We start from the raw sequence: 7,741 nt of genomic DNA, 5'->3' as shown, positions 1-7,741 counted from the left end.
TTGCGGTATGATATTTTCTATATATTTAAGAGAAATAACATTATAATTTTAAATTATTATTAATTATATAAATATATATCCCATAATAAATATATATTTAATTAATAATAATTTAGAATAATATAATATAATATATAATAACATAATATATTATTTCCCTTATAATAATCTAATATTCAGAATAACGAGGATTCTATTTCCAAAGATGAGGATGCTATTTCCAAAGACGGGGATTCTATTTCCAAAATTGATGAGGGTTGAAATAGAAATAGTTATATCTTTTGTTAGTCTATAAATAAAGATAAAGATAGAATTATAAAGAGAAAGTTATATTTTTGGTATTCTAAATTGTTATTTTTCACTTTCTAATTATCAATCTATAGTTCTTGACATGCATGGGCTAAATTTTGAGTCAACGAAGAAGATGGGAGGGAATAACAAGGAATCAGACCCTTCCTTAGGTTTTCTTACTAAGAAGGACACTGAAGTTAAGCTTCCTCGTCCCACCCATGTGAAGAATAAGACTCCTGCCGCGATTCAGATCACTGCGGAGCAGATTCTCCGTGAAGCACGAGAAAGGCAAGAGCTTGAAATTCGACAAATCCGCCGCGTCCGATTGAACGACAGCGTTTGGATCAAGTACGCTCAATGGGAGGAATCGCAGAAGGATCACATCCCAAAAGGGCGTGCAGAAGACCCGTATAGAAAATTTGTATCTTTTGAGAAGCAATACGGTGATAAGGATGGTATAGAGGATGCCATTGTTGCGAAGAAGAGAAGGTTTCAGTACGAGGATGAAGTGAGGAAGAACCCAATGAAGTACGACACGTGGTTTGATTACATTAAGTTGGAAGAAAGCGCAGGAAACAAAGATCGAATTCGCGAGGTTTACGAGAGATCTGTCGCCAACGTTCCTCCAGCTGAAGAGAAGCGATATTGGAAGCGTTATATATATTTGTGGTATGAATGAAACATGAAACTCCATCATATTCCAGTTCATATTTTCTTATCTGTTTTGTTTTGTTTTGTTTTGATTTCTTAATTTCTAATTCAGGATTAACTATGCTTTATTTGAAGAACTTAATGCACAAGATATGAGCCGGACTAGAGATGTATACAGGTAAGTTTTACTTTGGGCTTATGCTTAGAATTGTTCTAAATTCTTTTAAGGGAATTTTATTAAGAGGAGTGATAGAGAAAGGGAATTTGGTGAGAGAATGACTTGGAATCACCTTCATTGGTTGGAAATGTAAAAGTGAGAGGAAAGAGAGAAAATAGAGAAATTATTTGATTTTTTCAGCGAATAAAATTATGTCAAGTCATTCTCTCACCAAATTCCCTCACCTAATCATTTCTCTTAATTTAATTCCACATGCAAAGTTTTCGTTTTCTAAAATTTGGTTAATGGCTGCTAAGTTTGAAATAAGGCAACTCAACCTGAAAGCTGCCAGACAAATCCTTGGAAACGCCATTGGAAGATGCCCGAAACATAAAGTGAGTAAGCATCCATTTGATTTGTATCATTTATAAAACATACTTAGCTTGGTTGGTTGATTGTTAAAGTGATTGGGGTGGGATAACCCATGCATTTAGGAGCTTAGAATTTTGATATGAATTTGCATTTTCCCGGAAACAGATATTCAACAAGTACATCGAGATAGAACTAAACCTTGGAAACATTGATCGATGTCGAAAGCTATATGAAAAGTATTTGGAATGGTCCCCCGAGAATTGCTACGGTTGGATAAAGTATGCAGAGCTAGAGAAAGACCTAATTGAAACCGAGAGGGCTAGAGCTATCTTTGAGCTTGCAATTGCTCAACCAGCTCTCGATATGCCTGAAGCTCTATGGAAGGTAAATTCTTTTTTCTTTTTTGAAACTTGAAAGTCATATATATATAGTATAATATACTAATTTCGTGTATCACTTGTATGCAGAAATACATTGACTATGAAATATCACAAGCAGAATTTCAAAGAGCTAGAGAACTGTACGAGAGGCTTTTGGATAGAACAAAACATGTTAAGGTTTGAATTTCTGCTGTGGAAAACCTGGACTCAGCCAAATGCCTTGAACGGAGGAGAGGTAAGCAACAAACAAACAAACCAACCAACCAATGCTGAATTGTGTGTTTTGTTGGTTTATATTTATATATCTTCCCTTGGAATTTTCAGGAATATTTGAGAGAGCCATAAACCATTTTAGAACCTCAGCCCCGGAACTGAAAGAAGAGAGAGCTATGCTGTTGGAGAAGTGGTTGGTTGTTGAACGCAAATTTGGAGATTTGGGCGATGAGAGTTTAGTCCGTTCGAAGATGCCCAAGAAACTAAAGAGGAGACGGCAGATAGGAGCGGAGGATGGTCTCGAAGGGTATGTTTTTGTTTTGTTTTGTTTTTGCTTGTTCTCGGTAGAAGATATGAGGAATAATATTGGTTTAAAAATGAACAGATACGAAGAATACATTGACTACTTGTTCCCAGAAGAAACACAAGCACCAACTCTGAAGATTCTCGAAGCTGCGTACAAATGGAAAAAGCAGAAGCAGTCAGCCAACGATGAAGAAGAAGATTAGTTCCCTGTTTCTTTCTTTTTTTAATGTTTTGTGATCACCGTGAATCTCTGTATTTGAAGCTAATTGACCATGTTGTACTAAAGGGCAGTTGTTTCTTTATAAGTGAAAATTCTTTTATCCTCAATTATTTGAAAGTTGCAATAGTTGTATTTAAAACAATCTGTTACCTACTTCAAATCATATATCATTATTTAGGGAATCCAGCTCATCTGTGTTTGAAGATAATTATTTATTTAAGTTGTATTTATTTGAGATAGAAGTGAATATTACATTCATTATTTAAACCTGACCTTAACAGAATTGGGAACCAATCCTTTGTATAAAGCACCAATGCCCTCGTATTGAACTAACTGTCTTTCGGAAAGCATCAATCATACCCTTATATTCCAATGGTGCAACTTTTTCCATTCCATCCCCGCCTGTCACGACTGATGCAGCCCCTTTCCAACCGACCATCTGCATCCTTCTTCGGATGACATCTAGAGGATAAGCATAGGTCTGGCCAACCGTACCAGCAGCTGCTCCACATGCAAGCTTTGTTGTGACGCTCAACTCAGACTCCTCAACTAGTCCGAATGGTCTAGCTTTGATCAACCAGTCCTTTAGAGATTCATAAATGACATCACTTGCCACTTGAAGAGAATAGTTTAATATGTTCCAAAATAAATAAACTATAAAATCTTCTAGGAGCTTAAGATCATATAACATGAAGAAATCTAGTTCAAATTATTGCATATAAAAGGGGTATATAAATTGAAGATGAACCAAAGAGAGGCAACATACTTAGATGCTTCCTCATAGCTAAAGAACTTGACTGCTGAGTTGGGGACTATGCGGGCACAATTAGTGCCATTGCCTAATTGAATAGTCCACGAAAACCCTCAGTTCTCCATATATATATTTCAAACCTTGAATTGTTCCATTGTATTTTATACTATGAAGATTCTGAACCTGCAAAATTTTCCAATACAAAACATAAACTACTCTACTACATGAAAAAGACTACAAAACACCCTATCTTTCTGCAATTGCAGACAGCAGCTCAGATGACAGAGTAAAAGGAAATACAATGTTTCATTATGTAATATTGTTCTGAATGTCTATATATGCATCAAACATGTCTATTATTATATTGCTTTGAATGTTTCATTTGTCTAAAATGTTTCACTATATCCATAACTCCAACCATAAATAATCTCGAGAAATAAAATAGTTGGAAGATGAATCGTGAACCTTTGCATGCTAGCTAGTTAACTCGAGGAAGCCAAGGAAAACTTGATACGCATTTTTTTTACCTGGAGAAGAATCTTTAGACGCTTCAAAGGTGCATTTTTTTGGTCTATAAGCCTATAGCTGGTGGTGCCCCATTTATGTTGTGCACTAGTTGCTTTGAATTGTTGAAGTTGCCTCGAAAGGATGTCATGAATGTCAGAAATGAACAACAACTCTGCTGTGGAGGAAACTGTTCTACTATATTTTTTTATCAGAATCGAGAAGAACAAGATTGTTCCCATTCCTAAAGCATCCAATCAGGTTTCGAATGAAGTTGGTATATCAGGGACAAACTTACAGACTTATAACCATCAAAGATTTGGTACCAAAGAGTCTTGTTCCATTGATTTTGATAATTCTAGTTTCGATTTCCACTTCACAGTCGCTGAATCCAATATAGTGTCAGTGGGAAAGAGTGAATTTGGTAATCAGGAGTGGGCCCATGTGAGAAGGAAGGGTGAGAAGCGAAGGTAGCGAAGATTTCCTCGCCCAGGATCCCTATCCTTCATGTAAACCCCCAAACCCACCCATGAGAAGACCGCTTACCTGTCATGGAAATACACTTACTCATTAAGTTAGATTTGTTTATATTATCTAGATTTAGGCCGTTAGTTTAGATTATTTGTTTGGCAGTTTGATTTAGATTTGTTATTGTTTAGATTAGATTTACGTTAGTTTGTTAAATATATATGATTTTGTTAGATTTTGTTAAATGAATGATATATTTTGGTTATTGTGTTTGATTTAAGTTATATCAGATTTGGATTACGGTAATTTTGTTTGAGTAATATATATATGAAATGCATTTAGGATGGGTGAGTCATGGATGAGTATTCGGCGTACACCAGAGAAACTGTCCCGGCACGTGAGGAAGATGTGAGAAAAATGATGCTGGAATTGGAGCAAATCCAATTGAGGGATGCAGACCAAATGCTTACTGAAATTAAAGCGGACAAGGCAGAAATGGCGCAAAAATTGGAGAATCTCGAACAGCAACTTGAATTGTTGATGAGGCAGAATCAACCACTCCCTCCTCCCCCCACATCTAATAATTTCTAGATTATATTGTTTGATTAATTATGTATTATCTTTTCCGTACGAATGATTACATTTTTGTGTATTTTTCTTTCATAATTATGAATTATTATTATCTTTTGGTTTTGGTTTATTAATGTTATTTAGGTTTCTTTTCATTTAATTATTAGATTGCCTTTATTTGATAAAATTATAGAACATGGTATATTTTTAACAAAAAAAAAGAGGGGTAATTTCGAAAGTTATCAAATAAACCTTTGGTTTTTAAAAAAATCCGAAAGGTCAAAACCTAAGGTTTATTTGAAAACTTTCGGTTTTGTCCATTGATTAAAAACAGCAGAAAAAATTCTAAGTGTTGGGAAAGGTCAAAACCAAAGGTTTTCAAATAAACCTTCGGTTTTGTCCATTGATTAAAAAGCTGAAAATTTTCTAAGTGTTGGGGATGGATCAAAACCGAACGTTTTCAAATAAACCTTCGGTTTTGTCCATTGATTAAAAAAAGCAGAAAAAATTCTAAGTGTTGGGAAGGGTCAAAGCCGAAGGTTTTCAAATAAACATTCAGTTTTGTCCATTGTTTAAAAAAAGCAGAAAAAATTCTAAGTGTTGGGAAGAGTCAAAACCGAAGGTTTTCAAATAAACCTTCGGTTTTGTCCATTGATTAAAAATGCAGAAAAAATTCTAAGTGTTGGGAAAGGTCAAAACCAAAGGTTTTCAAATAAACCTTCGGTTTTGTCCATTGATTAAAAAAAGCAGAAAAAATTCTAAGTGTTGGGAAGGGTCAAAACCGAAGGTTTTCAAATAAACCTTCGGTTTTGTCCATTGATTAAAAAAAGCAGAAAAAATTCTAACTATTGGGAAGGGTCAAAACCGAAGGTTTTCAAATAAACCTTCGGTTTTGTCCATTGATTAAAAAAAGTAGAAAAAATTCTAAGTGTTGGGAAGGGTCAAAACCGAAGGTTTTCAAATAAACCTTCGGTTTTGTCCATTGATTAAAAAAAGCAGAAAAAATTCTAAGTGTTGGGAAGGGTCAAAACCGAAGGTTTTCAAATAAACTTTCGGTTTTGTCCATTGATTAAAAAAAGCAAAAAAAATTCTAAGTGTTGGGAAGGGTCAAAACCGAAGGTTTTCAAATAAACCTTCGGTTTTGTCCATTGATTAAAAAAAGCAAAAAAAAATCTAAGTGTTGGGAAGGGTCAAAACCGAAGGTTTTCAAATAAATCTTCGGTTTTGTCCATTGATTAAAAAAAGAAGTAAAAATTCTAAGTGTTGGGAAGGGTCAAAACCGAAGGTTTTCAAATAAACCTTCGGTTTTGTCCATTGATTAAAAAAAGCAGAAAAAATTCTAAGTGTTGGGAAGGGTCAAAACCGAAGGTTTTCAAATAAACTTTCGGTTTTGTCCATTGATTAAAAAAAGCAAAAAAAAATTCTAAGTGTTGGGAAGGGTCAAAACCGAAGGTTTTCAAATAAACCTTCGGTTTTGTCCATTGATTAAAAAAAGCAAAAAAAATTCTAAGTGTTGGGAAGGGTCAAAACCGAAGGTTTTCAAATAAATCTTCGGTTTTGTCCATTGATTAAAAAAAGAAGAAAAAATTCTAAGTGTTGGGAAGGGTCAAAACCGAAGGTTTTTAAATAAACCTTCGGTTTTGTCCATTGATTAAAAAAAACAGAAAAAATTCTAAGTGTTGGGAAGGGTCAAAACCGAAGGTTTTCAAATAAACCTTTGGTTTTGTCCATTGATTAAAAAAAAGTATAAAAATTTCTAAGTGTTGAGAAGGGTCAAAACCGAAGGTTTTCAAATAAACCTTCGATTTTGTCCCTCCCAAAAACATTCTGTTTAAGGCCAGGACCGAGAGGTTTATTCAAAACTTTCGGAAATACCCATCAAAACCGAAAGTTATATATAAAACTTTTGGTTTTACCACTTCATAATTTGTTAAATTAATTGGTTTTTCACCTATAATCTAGACTCCTAAATAATCTAATCAAGTGTGTGTTGTTTTTTAAAAATTAAGATTGTATTTAATGTTAAAATGTTTATGATTGTGTTTGATTATATAAAGAAGTGTATATATATGTTTGTGTTTGATGATCACATTAATGTGTATAAAGTTTGATCATATAGATTGTGTAATGTTTTAAGGTTATCAAATGTGTTTAATTAATGATGTTCAAGGTCATTAGAAGATTAAAAATCAATTAATTTAACAATTTGTGAAATGGTAATTCCAAAAGTTAATGGTATAACTTTTGGAAATACCCATCAAAACCGAAAGTTATACCATTAACTATCGGAATTACCATTTCACAAATTGTTAAATTAATTGGTTTCTACTTTCCAATCTAGACTCCTAACTAATATAATCAAGTGTGTGTTTTATTTTAAAAATTGAGATTGTGTTTAATGTTAAAATGTCCATGAATGTGTTTGATTATATAGAGAAGTGTATATAAATGTTTATGTTTGATTATCCTATGTATTTGTGTAATGTTTGATCATATGGATTGCGAAATGTTTTAAGGATATCAAATGTGTTAAATTAATGTTGTTCAAGGTTATTAGAAAGTGAGAAGGCGTCTCATATCGTCTTCTGAAGTGGAAGGCATTAAGTGCTGACCAATTGGATTACATTTGGACTGCTGTGACGGTAATAATTATTACTTAATTATACATTAATCATTAAATAATTGTTTATAACATTTGAATGTTTTTATTTTCAGGATCCGTTCCAGGCTACTAATGGTCCTATTGACAATTATCGAAAGACCGGATTGGAACGCGCCAAGCAGATATGGGATAGATGGCGCTCGGATTTGAACACGGGATATATCCGTGTCCATAAAGGAGACGAGGCGGCGATACT

The 7,741-nt window shown here is 33.8% G+C and overlaps 1 pseudogene; it reads left to right on the top strand.

The window, feature by feature from the left end:
- The first annotated feature begins 424 nt into the window (after positions 1-424).
- Positions 425-2,581, top strand: LOC124924673 (annotated as a pseudogene).
- The last annotated feature ends 5,160 nt before the right edge of the window (positions 2,582-7,741 follow it).

The sequence above is a fragment of the Impatiens glandulifera genome, chromosome 2 (genome assembly GCF_907164915.1).
Source record: "Impatiens glandulifera chromosome 2, dImpGla2.1, whole genome shotgun sequence".
In the NCBI taxonomy this organism is placed as follows: Eukaryota; Viridiplantae; Streptophyta; class Magnoliopsida; order Ericales; family Balsaminaceae; genus Impatiens; species Impatiens glandulifera.
Note: the sequence above shows the minus strand (reverse complement) of the source record. Positions and strands in the feature narration are given on the sequence as shown.